The following is a 16,033-nucleotide window of genomic DNA, read 5'->3' on the forward strand; positions in this document are numbered from 1 at the left end:
GTATGCTTTCTTGGTTTCTTTTGAACTTTGATTCAAACTATTACAAAATTTGGGACCATTCAGAAAGAACCAAAAAAATCTAAAATAACCCTAAAACTTCAAATGGATAAAGAACTTAAAAATTTTAACATTAAACTTGTAGCTCTAATGGTTGCAAACAATAATGCCTGGAGCAATCACTACCTCAACAAGTCAAAATTGATAAACTAAGAACTTATAGAATGATAGGTAGAAACACGTGTAACTACAGGCATGAAAACACTTCCTTCTATCTTTGCAATGACTAGATCTGCTAATCACTTTCTTTCTTCTTCCTTCTTTGCTCTTCTCTGCAACTTCTCTCTAATTCTCTCTATCTGACCAGTTTGAATGAATACCAAAATAAATTCCTGTTGTCTTCTGCCAAAAATATTTTCCCCCTCATTTCCAAATTTCAAAACTCACCTACCTGTAATTAATTTTTCTAGCTGTTGTTCAGGTTGTCAGGTGTGGTAGGTTGGCATTTGGCTCTAGGGGAAAACATATATGTGCAATTAATATCCTAACACTCAACCTTTGTCCCAAGCTAAATAAACAAGGATCACTATTGATCCAAATCCACTACACCAAGACACTCTCTTAGCTGTACAAAACTTTCAATGCCTAATGGCTTTGTGAAAATGTCTACTAGCTGCTGCTTAGACTTGCAAAATTCCATCTTGATACCTGCATTCTCCACCAACTCTCTAATGAAGTGATATCTTATCTCTATATGCTTGCTTCTCCCATAGAAGACTAGATTCTTGGACAATGCAAGCAAGAAGATGTTGTCACAATAAATTGTGGTTCCACCCTCTTACCTTTCATTCAAATCTGCCAAGGTCCTTCTTAACCAAATAGCTTGACATCCTGCTACATTTGCTGTAATGTAATTAGCCTCTGCTACAGATTGAGCAACAATAAGATGCTTCTTGGATGCCCATGAAATTGCACCCATCCCATATGAAATACATATCTAGAAGTGCTCTTCCTATCATCTATACTCCCAGCCCAATCACTATCTATATACCCTACCAACTTGAATTCATTTGCTGCAGTATACAAAATTCCAAATCCTTTGGTACCATTCACATACCTTAGGATACTCTTTCCCACTTGCTAATGGGAATCTTTTGGTGCTTCCATAAATTTGGAAATTAAACTTACTGCATGCATAAAGTCTAACTGAGTTGTAGTCAAATATGTTAAACTTCCAACCATATTCTTGTATAGTGTTGGATCCATTCTCATGCTAGAGTCTTCCTTGCTCAACTTCAGACCTATTGTCGTTGGTATTGGGGCTACCTTACTATTTTGCATTTTGAATCTCTTCAAGATCTACCTTGCATACATTTCTTGAGAGATGAAGATGCCATCATGCATTTCTTTTACTTCTATTCCTAGAAAGTACTTCAAGAGACCTAGGTCTATCATTTCAAATTTATTTTTTGTGGCCTCTTTGAACTCACCAATTAGGAAATTATCATTTCTAGTGAAAATTAAATCATCTACATACAAGACAACAATTGATACATTACCATTTATTGCCTTGATGTAAAGTGTGGGCTCACCATCACTTTTGCTAAAGCCATTGCTCATCAAATATGGGTCAATTTTGTAACTACACCATGCCTATGGAGCTTGTTGGAGCCCATAAAGAGCTCTCTTCAATCTATACACTTATTGTTCTTCACCTACAACTTCATAACTAGGTGGTTGTTTCACATATACTTCTTACTTCAAAACACCATTTAGGAAGGTAGACTTCACATCCATTTGATATACCTTCCATTTGTGTTGGGCTGCAATTGCTATGATAGCACACACAGTTTCCATTCTTGCAATTGTGGCATATGTCTCATCATAATCTCTGCCATACTGTTGCTTGCACCCGTTGACCACTAAACGTGCCTTATGCCTATCTATTTTTCCTTCAGCATTGCACTTGGTCTTGTAGACCCATTTCACTCCAATCTTTCTTTTTAGGAGGCAATTTAGTTAGCTCCCATGTCTCATTCCTTTCTATAGCATCTATCTCCTCATCCATGGCCTTACTCCATTTCTTCTCCTTAACAACTTCTTCAAAATAGATTGGATCACTATGAGAAAATAATGCAAAATTAACACTCCAATCATAATCTTCATACCTTTCATCTTGGTATATATCCCTAAGAATCTTGGTCTTTCTTGGTAATAGGGAGGAGAGTGTGGGATTAGAATCTTCACTACTACTACTTTGTCGACTAGCTCAATCTTCACTATTACTTGCCACTAACACTTGGTCATGCCTAGAGGAGCTTAGCAATGATTAAGGTTGCTTGTCTTTTCTTCTATATACTCCTTCTTGTTGTTTATCAGCATCCTCTTCACTCATAATTGGCACTTCACTTGAGGTGCTCAGTGATTCATCAGTTAGTCCGTACCATGACTGATTTTCAAGAAATTCCACATGTCTTGAGAGAATCATCTTGTTTTTCAATGGGTCATACAATTTGTATCCCTTTGATTCTAAGATGTACCCTATGAAGATGCACTTCACACCTTTGTCATCCAATTTTTGCCTTTTCTCTTTAGGCACATGTGCATATGCAACACATCCAAACACCCTTATGTGTTCAATTGTCCATCTTCCTCATGACCATGATTCCATTGGAATTCTATCACAGACTACTTTTGTAGGATGCCTATTAATTAGGTGAACTATTTTTGTCATAGCCTCTCCCCAAAATTCAGTTGGGAGACATTTCTCTTTCATCATTCTCCTTGTCATTTCAAGAATGGTCCTATTCTTTCTTTCAACCACTCCATTCTATTGTGTTGTATAGCTACCTATGAGCTCTTTCTTTATGCCATGTTTCCTACAAAAATTTACAAAAGAATTGGAGGTATACTCCCCTTCTCTATCTAATCTTAGGACCTTGATATGGTGTCCACATTTTTTTTAGCCTAGGCTTTGAACTCAAGAAGCTTATCAAATGCTTCAGATTTAGATTTCAAAAAATAAACCCATGTCCTATGACTTAAATCATCAATGAATGTCATGAAATAAGTACTCCCCCCAATGGAAGTAACTTGCATAGGACTAACTAGGTTAGTGTGCACTAACTCTAATGGATATCTAGCCCTCCTAGAAATTTTAGAATTAAAGGGAAGCCTATGTTGCTTACCCAAACTACAAGCTTCACACTTGTCACATGAATTTCCTATTCGTGGAAAACCTTCTATCATTCTTTTATTTGACAACAAATTTAAGCCAGCATAACAAAGATGACCATACCTGAGGTGCCATAGCCATGAAGGGTCTTCAATCACACTCCTTAGAGTTGATTGTGTGGGAGGTGCAACACCAACTTGAGATGAGAAACATGTCTCTATTCTTAAGCAAAACATTCTATTCTTTGTCATTTGAACTACTATAAGTAAGTTCTTGCTCCTATCATTTTCATGAGTGACACACCTATCATTCTCCATTAGCACTTTGTATCCATTTTGAATGAGTTGACCAATGCTCATTAGATTGTGCTTCATACCAGGGGCAAAATACACATTTTTTATTTCATTCTTCTCACTTTGCTTGGTGTAGACCATAATAGATCCTTTACCCACCACTGGTAGGCTTCCATTGTTACCCATTTTAATCTTAGATTTGTAACTCATGTCAATAAATGAAAATAAGTTTTCATTACCACTCATGTGGTTTCTACATCAATTGTCGAGGTACAAAAATTTGGGGCTTCCTTCTTCACCAACATTGCACATGATGAAGGCAATGGCATCATTTCCACTTCTCATATTCACATCAGCCACATTTGCTTATCCTGACTGATCATTTTTCTTCTTCCATCATTCACTTGCATAATGTCCATATTTATGATAGTAGTAGCATTCTACATTACTCCTATTTGAGTTGTAGTTTTTCTTATCTCCTCTTGAAGTGTTTTGAGAAGTGCTTGCTCCCTCTAATTTTTTTGAGCTTTTTGCTGCAACATTTCTTTATCCTCTATTACCTCAAACTCTACCTCTAGAGTTTCTGCCTGTTCCTTTCTTCCTGTACCCCTTCCTCTTGGATTTGTCTAAGCCTTGAATGCTTGCTCTTGGGAAGAAGAAGATGCAGATTTGTTGATCCTATGCTCATGGGTTTGAAAAATACCCATCAAATCATCCATTGTCAGAACAATGAGGTCTTTTGCCTCTTCTATGGTCATGACCAAATTGTCATATTTATGAGGTAAACTACTGAATATGTTTTCCATTATTCTCTAGTCTTGATAGTCTTATTCATTTGATTTCAGTTGGTTGATCACATTGGAGGTCCTTGAACTAAAATTTGTAACTCACTCATTTTCTTTCATTTGAAGGTTCTCAAACTCCCTCCTTATATTCTGTAGCTTTACTGTAAAAACTTTATCAGTCCCCTTGAAGTTCATCTCAAGGATATCCCATGCTTCCTTTGCATAATTTGTTGTGTCAATTTTGGAATAAACTATCTCTATCATTGCTGCCTCAATCAAACTTAATGCCTTAGCATCCTTTCTCCTTGACTCTTTCAGTTGAGTCTTCTGTGAATTTGAGAGAGCAACATACTAGGTTTTGTCTATCGCATTATTTAACCCATTAATAAAAAACTCCCATAAATCATTTGTAACCATTATGGTCTTCATCTTCTTTGCCCATGTATCATAATTTTGTCCATTGAAGGGTGATGGCTACTGCCATATCTTTTCTGCATTTCTTGCCATGTTAAATATCCTAGAAAAAATTTCCCTAACTCACCATGGATGTGGGGCCTCAAAGCTCTAATACCATGTGAAATATTAAATCAAAAATTTCTTAATTTTTCACTTGGTACTAACTATTGTCGAGTTCTTATTTTTCTTGGCACCTTAAGGAGCCGAGTAGCAGGAGTGTGTCGAGTGAGCTGAGCACATGAAGGAGCCAAGTGAACTCGGCACGTGAAGGGAAACTCGAAACCAATAGATTCCAAGTTAGCTTAGTAATGTGGAAGCGAAGTGAGCTTGGTCACCACTGCAAGATAGAGCTCGGTGGAAGAAGATGCAAAGTTAGCTTAGCTTAAATTGAAAAGTTTCAACTCAGACAAAGACTAAGCTGAGTTATCCAGTTTATAATGTAAACTTTTCCAACATTAAAACTAGAGAGCCACAACTTGAAACATTCAACAATAAACTTCTCAAATGCAATGAATAGAGGAAGAACAATGGATTCACATATGCCTACTTGCTTTCTATTAAAGTTTGATTAAAAATATTACAAAATATGGGACCATTTGGCTACAACCAAAAAAACCTACAATAACCCTAAAACTTCAAGTGGATAAAGAACTTAAAACTTAAAACTTAAAACTTGGAGCTCTAATGGCTATATACAATAATGCCTAGAGCAATCACTGCTTCAATAGGTCAAAATTGATAAACTACAAACTCATAGAATGACAAGTAGAAACACGTGCAACTGTAGGCACAAAAACACTTCCTTCTATCTCTACAATGACTAGATCTGCTGATCACTTTCTTTCTTCTTCCTTCTCTACTCTTCTCTGCAACTTCTCTTTGATTCTCTCTGTTTGACCAATTTGAATGAATACCAAAAAAATATTCCTTTTGCCTTCTGCCAAAAATATTTTCCCCCTCATTTATGAATTTGAAAACTCACCTACCCATAATAAATTTTTCTGGCTATTGTGCAAGTTGTTAGTGGTGGTAGGTGGACATTTGGCTCTAGGGGCAAACATCTATGTGCAATTAATACTCTAATAGATCACAATTTTATATATCGAATATCCTTTTGAAAATGCTAAATTTCTTGAATATCCATTTGAAAATGCTAAATCTCTTCAATAACACGATCATCTACAAGAGTTGAGAATTATATGTCAATTAATGCATGTAATAAGGACAGTAATGAGAAAATAAATAGTGGAATGTATAATGCAAAATGATGGATGTTAGAGCTCCATATACATATAAAAATGAGTAACATGCATAGATAGAAATTAACCGATGTAAAAAGAAGATGACATGAGAGTCCTTTCCCCTATGTAGGTGCTAATTATGTATTTTCTTTAGTCCAACCCCACATTATGTTTTCTTCTTTAAAAAATGTTGATATTTCAATATGATTTTTTCAATGATTTTGTTAGAGTAAATAATTAATTAATTGTTAATTATTTATTCTATTTCTTAAGCTTACTTAGGTTAATGCATGTAGAAGAGGCTAGTTGTTGACAACATGGTAGTTTGTTCCCTTTAACATACTTATCTTTTCCACCTTTTGTGGATGTGTGCTTGGTTGTCAACCTTATCTCCTACCTCATTCCAGCTTGTTCTACAAGCTTCCATGAGGCCTTTTTATTCTGTCTCTCACTCATTGTAAATTCATTCCAAATCCATTTTCACATAGCAATTCTAATTCCCTATTGTGAAATATTCTTGTTCGGTATTTGCTTCAAGCACTTTGCTCCCTAGGTTTCTCTTCAGCAAACTATTTGCATTGCAGGTGATCTTGCCACATTATCAAAGTTGGATTCTCAACTCCCACATGGTATCAAAGCCTCCTTGCTGCTTCTTGTTCAAAGGATTTTGGAAGCCATAATTTGGAGTCACAAACCCTAGTTTGTTTATGCAATTTTTCTTCAAATTGGGGGTAAAACAAATTTTTGGAGCATTTTCAGCCCAAACGAATGTTGCCATTGGATCTGGAATGCTGTTTACAATTAAAGTTCATATAAAACTTTTCATTTTTGGCTTCATGAATTTTTCTGTAAATTTGTTTGGCCTCCCAGGTAGCCGTACGAAATTTTGGAGAGAAAAAAAAAAAAAAAAAAAAAATCAAAATACGGGTGCCATCGTAGTAGTACCAAATTGCCACTTGATGGGCACCCAGTGGCCACCCACCAGCCACCCTAACCCCACTCCACCGGTGCCTCCAACCCATAGCACTGCCGCAAGATAGTGCCACTACTTCTCCACCCCAGCTTAGCAAAGGAGCCACCACTGCTCTACCAGAGGTAGTGGCGCCACTGGGTTTACCTCCCAGGTGCCACCACCATCGGTAGATTTTTCAACTCTACTACCCTACTGCCACTCTGATGTGTGATGTCATCATTTCAGTCAGTGATGTCATTTTACAGACTGCTGATGTCACCTTCTCAATAGATCACATCACTTTTCTAGCAAACTTGATGATGTCATTTTCTGTCTGCTAACATCATCTTTCTAGCTACTGACATCATCATTTTAGCCACTAATGTTATCTTCTTGATGATGGATTTCTTCCAGTGATGTCCTCTTGACAGGCGTACGGGCGTCAAATTTAACCTAGTGCATATAATTTTCTAGCAAGGTGCATTTTTGGAGCAACAGATAGTTTTCTGGCTATAACTTGAGCATACAGAGGTATTTTTTTGATCTAAAAGAAGTGTCAAAAAGTTGACTCAGAGATGGAGACATTGGTGCTATTTTTGTAAGATTCTAAGTTTGTTTGAGCTTCCATTTTTGGCATCAAAGTAGAGGCTTGTGTTTCCTCCTATTTTGCATCAACAAATCCAAGTTCTTTTCCAGTTTGTTTCCTTCTATAGTTGTTTTTTCTATATTTGAGGGATATACTTGTACGTTTCTTTTTTGGGGGGGTTGTCTTTCTTTTCTATAATTTACTTTAGTTAAGACCATTCTACTTCCATCTTCTTCTTTCTCTCAATGGCAGATTCATCTCTGACCCATCTCACACCACACAACTACCACACCTAGAAGGCTCAAATGACTAGGCTTCTCATGTCAAGAGGTCTATGGTCTTGTCTAGATGAGAATCAACCTACTCTTATACGACCTTTTGAGGTTCTATAGTATAGGAACAAGATGGATGAAACCATGGGACTGATTGCACTCAATATTTTAGATAGTTTGCTATTTCACCTGGATGGTTTGACTACTCCATAGACTTATTGGTAGAAATTTCAGACTTTGTTTGGACAGGTGAATGAGTTTTGAGCACTTCATTTGGATGTAGAATTGACTTCTTTGTCACCAAGCAGCTTTCCCACCATTGAGGACTTTCTAATGAAGTACAAATCCCTATGTGCAATTTTACAGGGATGTGGGAAGAACAAAATAGATAATGAGTGTATATTTTTGATACTCTCAAAGCTAAAGGGGTAGTATCAAGTTTTTTCTTCTACTTTCTACTCCATCATGGATGCCCTTGGAGATAGACATAGGATGCCTACATTTGAGACATTTGGTGAGAGGTTGACTAGGGAATAGGAAATGATCCAATAGGTGGATGGTTAGCATTGGTTGCTCAAGATTCTAAAGGGAAATCAAAGAAGAAAGGAAAATAGAAGAAATATACATCAAAATTTGATCCTAAGCCTCCAACTAATTCTCTATCAAACCCTCCCAAGGGTAAATATTCTTCAAAGTTGGGTGAGTCTACCTCCAAGACCAAGAAGAAATTGAGTGAGAACTGTAGCTTTTGTGGGAAAGATGGACATTCAATTTCTAGGTGTTGGAAATGATTAGAGGCTTTAGAGGAAGCCATGAAGGAGCATCACATTTCAGTCCTCAATCTTCATCTCCACCTACAGAGAAAGGTCATGCTCTTTCTACACGAGCTACGACTTCAACACCTTTATGGATTCTTGATTCTGGGGATTCTCACCACTTAACAAACACTCCTAAGTTGCTTACTTCACTTGCTCTATCAGATTTATCACTCTAGCTCTAGGAAGACAGTTGAGTTCCCACCACATGATGTGGTCATTCATGACTTGCATGATCTGGAGATGATTGTGGCCACTAGGAATGTAGTCTTCTAATGACACAGGTTCATGTTTAGTTGCACATGCAGATTTAGTAAGTAGACTTTGGCATGAACATTTTGGACATGTCAATTATAGATATCTTTAGTAGATGAGCACATAGGCACTTGTTCTTGGGCTTCCCTAGATTTCATATCCAGATGGTGTTTGTCAGGGATGTGCACTTGGCAAGCAACATAGGGATTCTTTTCCACATGGACGAGCCAGTCGTGCTTTAGCACCTTTGGAGTTGATTCATATGACCTCATGTCATTTCCTGCTCTTTTTTTGGGTGCTAGATATGTCCTTACATTCATTGAATACTTCTTCAGATGCACATGGGTGTACTTTATTAAGTACAAGTCTGATGCCTTCGACTCCTTTCAAGTTTTTAAGGCATTTGTAGAGAAGCAGTCTGGACTTTCTATTTGGTACATACACACAAATAATGGGGGGGAGTATAGAGATTTTTGTTCTGAACATGGTCTTCAGCATCAGCTTTTAGTGCCCTACACTCCTCAGCAGAATGGTGTGGCTAAGAGAAAGAATAGAACCCTTTGGGAGATCAAAAATTGCATGATTCAATCTAGGTCCATGGATTCATGTTTTTGGGTAGAGGTAGTCAATTGTGCCAATTACATTCAGAATTGGATGCCTCATAAGGCAATTCAACATATGACTCCTAAGGAAGCTTGGTCCCATGTCAAGCCTGATGTATTCTCATTTAGAGTTTTTGGGAGTATGGCATATGCATTTGTACCTGATGCTCAGAGAAAAGAAATGGAACCAAAGAGCTGACCACTAATTTTTGTTGGCTACTGTGAGGATGTAAAGGCCTATAGATATTTGATCCTAATTCTAGAGAGGTCCTATTTCGACAGGATGTCTAGTTTGATGAGAGCCCTCCTACAATTCATTCCTCAGCTCCAGTGACTCCTCCAACTCCCACTACTCCCTCTTCATCTCTAGTTTGTTTCACGAATGATGAGGATGATGATCATGGTGATCCCGATATACCTCCACCATAGGATCCTCCCCAGTTTCCTAAATGGGCTCGAGCTATTGTTGAGGCTACAAGATCTCTAGCTGACAACCCATCCACATCTCGTTGCACCCATTCTCACACTACAGGTTCTAGTCTACTTAGTCATACTATTAGTACTGATCCTTAGACTTTTGTGGAAGTGATAGGACATCTAGAATGGGACAGTGCAATGGAAGAGGAATATTCTTCTTTGATGAAGAACCACACATGGGATCTTTGTTCTCTTCCTAAGGGGAGAAAGTTAGTGCATTGTAAGTGGATTTATCACACTAAGTATGCTACTGATGGTTCTATTGATAAGTATAAAGCTTTTCTTGTTGCGAAGGGTTTTTCACAAGTCGATGGTGTTGATTACTCTGAGTCATTTGCCCCTATCCCAAAGTTGAATTCTATTCGCCTTGTATTATCCCTTACAACTTCATAGGGATGGTCAATTTATCAGATGGATGTGAAGAGTGCCTTCCTGGATGGTGATATCACTGAGGAGATTTATATGGAGTAGCCTCCAGGTTTTGTGTAGGATCCCACCTTGGTTTGTAGGCTTTGACGTTCATTGTATGGTCTCAAACAAGCCCCTAGGGCTTGGTATGAGAAGATGGACTCATTTATGCTATCTATAGGCTTCACTCACTACCATTTCAATCCCACAGTTTACATTTAGCGTCTTGGTGATGAGATTCTGATTCTTATTTTGTATGTTGATGATATTAACCTTATAGGTAGTTCATCATCCATGCTCTAGGATGTTAAGCGTGCACTGATGGACTAGTTTGAGATGATTGATCTTGGTTTCCTACACTACTTTCTTGGTCTTTAGATTCATCAGTCTCCTACTGGCATTTTTGTATATCAACAAAAGTATGCTCTTGACATGCTTTGTCACTTTCACATGCTTGATTGTAAGGCTGCTCCTACACCATTTTAGTTAGGTGTCACTTTGTCTACCTCTTTCTCTTCATCTACAGTGGATGCTACTTTGTATCGACAGTTGATTGGTAGCCTATTGTACTTGACACACATGCACCATGATCTTTCTTTTGCGGTTGGCCTAGTCTCTTGGTTTTCTCAGGACCCTCATGAGAGTCATTGGCCAGCTACCAGGCATATTTTGTACTACATTCAGGGAACATTTATGTATGGCATTCATTACACTATGGGGACTCCAAAAATTGTTGGCTACACTGACTCAAATTGGGTCGGTGATGTTGATGATCAGAAGTCTACTTCTGGCTTTGTGTTTTGCCTTGGCTCCGATCCCATCACATGGTCATGCAAGAAGCAGCATGCTCAAGCACTTTCATCTACAGAGGTTGAGTACAAGGCCACAATTCTTGCTAGTTAGGAGGCTTTATGGTGTTTTCAATTGATGACTGAGTTTGGATTTCCTCATTATCGTCCCACTATTTTGTGGTGCGATAATCAGAGTGCCATCCACATTTCATGCAACCTAGTAGAACATCAACATACCAAACACATTGAGTTGCATATGCATTTCATCCGTTAGTTGATCCAGGATGGTGTTATTGCATTGGAGTACATTCCTACCACCGGTCAGGTTGCAGAAAAATTCACTAAACCTTTTGCATTGCCTTACTTTCTTTAGCTACGGTCAATGCTTGGGGTTACAGAAGTTGTCCTTGGGGGGATTGGTTGCGGCCATCCTTCCTTCACTTCATGTTTTTTTTTTGAGCATGTTATTTTTACCTCTTTTTTGGGGAGAGTTTTTCCCAAGTGGTTTTCTCTCTTTCCCCATTTTACAAAGGTTGCATTTAGTTGCATTATACTTGGGTACCTAAAGTGGCCTCATTGCTAGGACCGATTTTTCTTTTTTTCCTTTGTTTTTTGAGCTTAAGGCCTTCCCCTAAGTTGCACTTAAGGGGGGGTGTTAGAGTGAATAAATAATTAATTGTTAATTATTAATTCTATTGCTTAAGGTTACTTAGGTTAATGCATGTAGTAGAGGTTAGTTGTTGACAACACGGGAGTTTGTTGCCTTTAACATACTTATCTTTTCCACCTTTTTTGGATGTGTGCTTAGTTGTCAACCTTATCTCCTACCTCATTCTAGCTTGTTCTACAAGCTTCCATGAGGCCTTTTTATTTAGTCTCTCACTCATTGTAAATTCATTCCAATTCCATTTTCACATAGCAATTATAATTTCCTATTGTGAAATATTCTTGCTCGGTATTTGCTTCAAGCTCTTTGTTCCCTAGGTTTCTCTTCAGAAAACTATTTGCATTGCAGGTGATCTTGGCGCATTATCAAAGTTGGATTCTCAACTCCTACAAATTTTATGAGACATAATTTAGTTAATTTGGATTGATCATTGATCATTGAATGCAATTATTATGAGTTAGACTTATTTTGGCTTGCATAAAGGGAAGCTTTCTTAATAGATAACTAAACTTTTTGAGCATTTTATTTAAGATAATTTTTTAAAGTATTAAACTCTAAATAAGAAGAGAGCCATTACATTCTACTAGTTTTAACCTATTCAAACATACAGGCTAAAATATTGAAGTTAATATTTCAGAGAAGATTACAAATAATATGTTAATGAAAATTTTTAATACAAAACCACCTTTTTAAATGAAAACATCCATAAGAATCAACCCTCAAATAATGTTGATAATTAATTTGATACAATTTTAGACTCCATTCAAAAAAGCTACCTAAATATAATTGCAAAAAATAAATTTCAATATGAATGATTTTCCTTGAAATTAAGACTGCAAATGGCTTACTCATCAATTATTATGACTCTCAGTATGATAGTGACAGTAAATTACCTGAATAAGAGAGCCATTACAAAGATGATTACATGGACCAAGTTGTACATCGCACCCGCAATAGTGCGCAAAGTTTATTTCAACCCCAAGAAATGAAGGTTTGATCCAAGATGGGCCTGCCAATATAAATAGAGATTACATGTTTGGTAGAATTGGACAAGAAAAAGAAAAACTAACAAAAGATATATTATTCTTACCTAGAAAATTGAGGACAAAAATCTTAACAAACATTGTAAATGTGAATCTGGTCATTACTTTCCTATATCGGTAAGATGAGTAGTTAGTTAATTTGCATACGAGAAGTAAGTTAAAAACTATTTAAAATATGCTTGTATGGATTAATTTCTAAACACCTTTCAAAAAATTGGGAAAAAGGAGAATGCACAAGCTTATGTCCATTCTAGTGTACTCAAGTGGTAGCAATATCATCCCTATACAAGGTTTCATGTCCCAAACAAATCTATTTGTTTCACCATTGGTAAATCCTACAAATGCAGACCCCTTCAAACAAACAACGAATAGTTTAGATAATAAGTAATCGATAAATTAAAATTTTTGCAATGAATAACTAGCACATACCCTATTGAATAACAACATATTTCTTCCTTTTCAAACAGAGGGAAGCAATATGATACTTCAAATAAAACTAGTGCTGAAGTTGACTAGCACAAGCCCAATTGCTCTTATCGAACTAATTCAATTAGTAAAAAAAAAAACAACAATGATACATACCATTATATTAAATTTATTGGAGGTATTTTTTGGTTAATAAATTTAAAATATTACATATTATTGTTATTGGTAATAGAGATGAGATGTAAAGGATATCATAAAGGAACTAGCTAATCTTTAGACAAAATGCACTAAAGACAAAAATAAAAAATAAAAAATGTTAGACATTTTTTTTATAGAAATATTAATTTCTACTTCTAAAACCTATCTAATCATATCCGTCATTAAGTGTTTATATAATTTTAGGTTTAAGTTTAGGTTTAGGGTGTGTTAGCAGTAGTTTCTAGAACTTTGTAGATAATTGTCTTGTTAGCAAATCTTAGATATCTTTAGAGTATTGTAAACTTACCTATAAAAGGGAGTGTTGTGTGTCAATATTTGGTCAATCAAAGAGTAATTGATTACAATTAACTTTTATTGTGCCATAGCACATTGTGTTTATTTTTGTGTGCCTTTGCCCACCCATCAGAGTGGTATCAAAGCTTGGTTAAGAAGAGGAGTTTGACGGATTGTGCATAAGGAGGATTGCAGCAAAGAAAGTGGATATAAAGTTATTGTGAGATATGTAAGTTCTTCTATTGCCCTATTTAGGGTTTATTATGTTAGTGAATTTTTCTTATAAGTTTCTATACAGCATGGCGTCAAAGAGTTTTTAGACTTCAATTCCAATGTTTTATGGAAAGAATTATGATGATTGGGCTTTTAGAATGAAGCTTATATTTGAATCCTATGAGTCATTAGACATAATCTTAATTGGTTATACTGAACATATAGATGAGTCTACTTTAAATACTAATCAAAAGAAAAAGGTTGATGAAAATAGGCAAGAGAGTAAAAAATCTTTGTAGATTATTGCACAAGCTTTGGATGAATCAATTCTTAGAAAAATTAAGCCAGCTATTCTAGCCAAGCAAGCTTTGGACATTCTTGAGACTGGATATCAAGATACAAGTAAGGTAAAGATTGTTTAATTGCAAGCACTTAGAAGAGAATATGAGAATTTATAGATGAAGGATTATGACACTGTAGAGCAATTTTCAAATAGTGTTACGAATGTGGTTAATCAAGTAAGGATGAATGGTGATGAGCTTTCTGACCAAAAAGTTGTAGAAAAGATTTTAAGAAGTTTGCCTCCTAAATTTGATAATGTTGTGGTTGCAATTGAAGAATCTAAGGATTTAACAGCATTTTCTATAGTTGAGGTGTTTGGATCCTTGTATAATCATGAAGACAGGTTGAACAAGCATAATGGTAATTAACTAGAGAATGCATTCAAAACACAAATGACATTTTGTAGAAGCAGAGGAAGAGGAAATATTAGATTTAGAGGAAGAGAAAGAGGCATAAATAATTTTCAAAAAGAAGGAAGGAGTCTAGATTTAGGAGGAAGAAGAAATCAATACACCTATTCAAGGGGAAGTTATAACAACCAAACATCACGAAGGTATGATAAATCAGCTATTCAATGTTATTACTACAAGAAGTTTGGAAATTTTACAAATGAGTGTTGGAAAAAAAAAATTGATATGAGTAAGCAAAATGTAAATTTTTTTGAGAGTATTTTTGAGACATTGTTCATTACTTGAAATGTAGCTCAAGAGAGCACAAATGATTTTTGGTTTTTAGATAGTGGTTGCAGCAATCATATGATAGGAAATACAGAATTTTTTGAAAGTTTGGATAGATCAATTAAATCAGAAGTGAAGTTTAGAAATAATGAGATAGTGGAAGTGAGTGGAAAAGGCACAATCAATGCTATAACAAAGCATGGTAAGAAATATATTTCTAATGTATACTTTGTACCTGGTTTGAAACATAATCTTATAAGTTTGGGGCAGCTTAGTAAAAAAGGCTATAGAGTTATTTTTGAGAAAAATTTGTGCACCATATTTGATATGCCTCCTAGTAACATGGTGATTGCAAGGGTATAAATGACAAATAATAGAATATTTCCACTTCAAATGAAGAGAAAATATGACTAATGAAGTTGCAACAAGTTTCAAGGCAATAAGTTAAGATCAAACATGGATATGGCACTCGAGGTATGGTCATCTCAATCTCAAAGGATTATCTTTATTGTAAAGAAAGGAAATGGTAAGAGGCTTACCCCCAATTCAAGCATCACTAAGTCCATGTGAATGTTGTATTTTAGCCAAACATCATAGATAGAGTTTTCCAAAAGGGATGTTATATAGAGCAAGGGTACCTCTAGAAATTGTGCATTTAGATATACGTGGTCCAATGAAAATGCTATCATTAGGGGGGAGCATTTATTTCTTAACATTTATTGATAGCTTTAGTAGAAAGACATGGGTTTATTTTCTTAAATACAAATCTAAAACTTTTGGCAAATTTAAAGAACTCAAGGCTTTTGTTGCGAAATAAAGTGGTTTTCCTATCAAGGTATTGAGATCTGATAGAGGGGGAGAGTATAGGTCAAATGAGTTTTTAAATTATTGTAGGGATCATGGAATCTAAAAGATATTTACTACTAGTTACACACCATAGCAAAATGGTGTTGCAGGGAGAAAGAATAGGACAATAATGGAGATGGCAAGGAGCATGTTGAAAGGTAAGAATCTTCCTAATGAGTATTGGGCTGAGGTAGTTTATTGTATTGTTTATATTTTGAATAG

The sequence above is a fragment of the Cupressus sempervirens genome, chromosome 11 (genome assembly GCF_028749045.1).
Source record: "Cupressus sempervirens isolate cs-2001-9-10 chromosome 11, ASM2874904v1, whole genome shotgun sequence".
In the NCBI taxonomy this organism is placed as follows: domain Eukaryota; kingdom Viridiplantae; phylum Streptophyta; class Pinopsida; order Cupressales; family Cupressaceae; genus Cupressus; species Cupressus sempervirens.